The following is a 2,613-nucleotide window of genomic DNA, read 5'->3' as shown; positions in this document are numbered from 1 at the left end:
AGGTCACCCCTGCCAGCCACAGGGGTGAGAACAGGCACTGACACACACGTGTGCACAGGCACACACTGGTGAGCATCACCTGAGGGTGGGGAGGGAGGCTGCATCCCACCGGGGCTCCCTGCTGGGATGGTGTCACATCCCAGGAATGACGCTCTTTGCCAGGCAGTGCCTCGCAGAGCTCGTTTCATTAAGTGGTTAAATTTAATGTAAATCAAAAAGTACTTGAAATGAGAATATTTTTCAATGGAAGAGCAATGCTGCTGTTTACAAAATGGGACACTGCAGGTAGAAGATGATTTAACTGCAGTCCCTCACCATCCCAACTCTTCACTTCTGACAGTTTCTTTACTATTATTTTCCTAATTTTCCAACGCACTCGCTTGCAAAATCAGAAATCCTTACTAATCACAGTTACTAGTTATGGAAAAAGCCTGTCAGCTCCATGACAAACAAGTTATATGAACAACTGGTACGTTAGAGCACTCGTGGCCACTTCTTTACACCCACAAGCACAGAGCATTAAAATAAAAAAAGAACCCTTGCTAGGTAGTTTCCATTTCCCTGTGATGTGCACAAGATCAGTAGGAGCTTCACAGCTCCCTCAAGGGGCTGCAAAAACTTTATATAAATTCACGTAACTTAGAGTGACTATAAAATAAAATTGATATAAAATAGTATAAAAGCAGAAATAACTGAGGACAAACTATTCTACAAAGAGTTTACAAAATATTTTTCCCTTGAGCCAGTCCGGGAGCTGCAGCCAGACCGAGGAGGTCTCGGTGCTGAGCATCTCAAACCTTCCAGCAAACTTTCTCCTTCTGGAAGCAGGTAATTAATTAAAACATACATAACTACACAGCAGTGATGTTCCTGAGGGATGCAGTTTCCTTTTTACTCAGGAATTATCCTTATTTTTTGGCTCATCCCAGCAGGAAGCTTATCTAACAGTGCTGGGAGAGGACCTCAGCGTGACAGAAGAGTGTGCTGGGCGAACACAAATGAGGTTATTTGCATTTATTTTTTAAAAAAAGAACAAGAAAAAATAATTGCATGAGCAATTATCCTTGCAGACATCTCTGTTCTGAGCAGGATGGGCACCATGAGCAGCCTGTACCATGCCAACCTTCCCCACTGGACCCCCTGCATCCTCCAGGCCCAGAGCCACCAGCGAGGCCACGTGCTGTCACCCCACTCTGTGCATTTCAGCAGAAGAGAAAACCTCTTCACTGACTCCCCAGAAATCTGCTGGGGACTTTTTTCCATGCCACCACATATTTTCCACAGCACAAACCCCACCTGCTCCATCACCCAAGCTCTCAGAAAAGTCCTCGGCCACCCCTTCCTCCACCAGCACCCCTGGTGGGGTACCCAGCTCCATCACACCCTTTCCTCGTCCTCCTGCACCCCACAGGGTGCTGCCATCACCCACCAAGCTGGGGACGATGACCAGCACCCCTTCAAGGACCAGCAACCCACCCAGGACCCCACCATCCCACCCTTGTGCTGCGAAACTCCCAGCACCATCTGGATTCCTGCTTAGCCCCACACTCCTGGTTAACCCCCTGTGGACATTGTTCCCTCTCTGTCAGGGATGTTTCTGTCCCCTCCCCAGCAATTTTGTCCCATTTCCAGAGTACCAGGCTGGAAATACAACCCAAGTGTCTTTGAGTTGCAGCACTGCCACCCAAATCAAAGCCACAGCACCCTTGGGAAAGGCAGCCCTTAAAAGCCAGAGACAGGCTCTGCCAGACATATTTAATGATTTTCTTCTCCCTAGACCTTCAACAGGACGGGCAAGGAGGCAGGAGGGAGGCAGCTTTCTCATGTTTTAAAGGAAGAAGCAATTTGTGCTTTCAACTTTTTAAACTTTTAATGCCAGTTCCCAGGTTGGCTTTGATACCCCAGAGATGTCCTCAAACCCACTTCAAGTTAATAGCTCATTAGGGTGAGACACTATTTAAACTCTATTTTTAAAAACATAAAGTATCAGATCCTAGCTTGCTGCTTCTTTTTTTTTTTTCTTTCTTTTCTTTTTCTTTTTTTTTTTAAATTTCATTTTTAAGGGTATTTTTATTTTTCGCACCGGCACAGTGAGGACAGAAGGGCGGTGGAGCATTGGAGCCTCAGCTGGAAGCTGCAGCCTGGGGACACACTGATGACAGACGTGTCTCCCATGAGTTCCTACAGCCCATTGTGTAAAATACAGTTTCCTGAGAACAGCAAGCTCACTCGAACGTGCATTTTAAAAACAGAAGCTCTGAAAGAGTTTTTATGCCCGGAGAGGAGGGAAAAATCGCAGACCCTTAAAAAAAAAAAATCACATTTACCTTGTGCAACCACTTCTACCTGCTGCCAAAGGCTCTGTACAGTGATACACACACCCTGCGGGGTCTCTCTGGTAGGTGGTGTCAAAAGAAACGCTTCGGCTGCTCCCGGAAGCCTCGGATGGGGAGGTGAAGTGGGGAAAAGAAAAATCCCCTCCGGCGAGCAGCATCCCGGGATGTCCGGGAGCATCCCAGTGCCCCCAGCACCGCCCGGGCCCCGCCGCGTGAGCTCCTCCCGGGGGGCTCCATGGGGCAGGAACCCCGCTCCTATCCTCGCCCCACAGCATAC

General features: G+C 48.1%; 1 protein-coding gene across 2 annotated transcripts in view; it reads right to left on the bottom strand.

Moving 5' to 3' along the window:
• TULP1 (tubby like protein 1) overlaps positions 1-2,613 on the bottom strand; it is a 33,657-nt gene that overhangs the window by 30,073 nt on the left and 971 nt on the right. The gene's annotated exons all lie outside the window — the stretch shown is intronic.

This window comes from Corvus brachyrhynchos, unplaced genomic scaffold, assembly GCF_000691975.1.
Source record: "Corvus brachyrhynchos isolate BGI_N302 unplaced genomic scaffold, ASM69197v1 scaffold72, whole genome shotgun sequence".
NCBI classification, from domain to species: domain Eukaryota; kingdom Metazoa; phylum Chordata; class Aves; order Passeriformes; family Corvidae; genus Corvus; species Corvus brachyrhynchos.
This window is presented reverse-complemented; position numbering and strand designations above follow the sequence as displayed.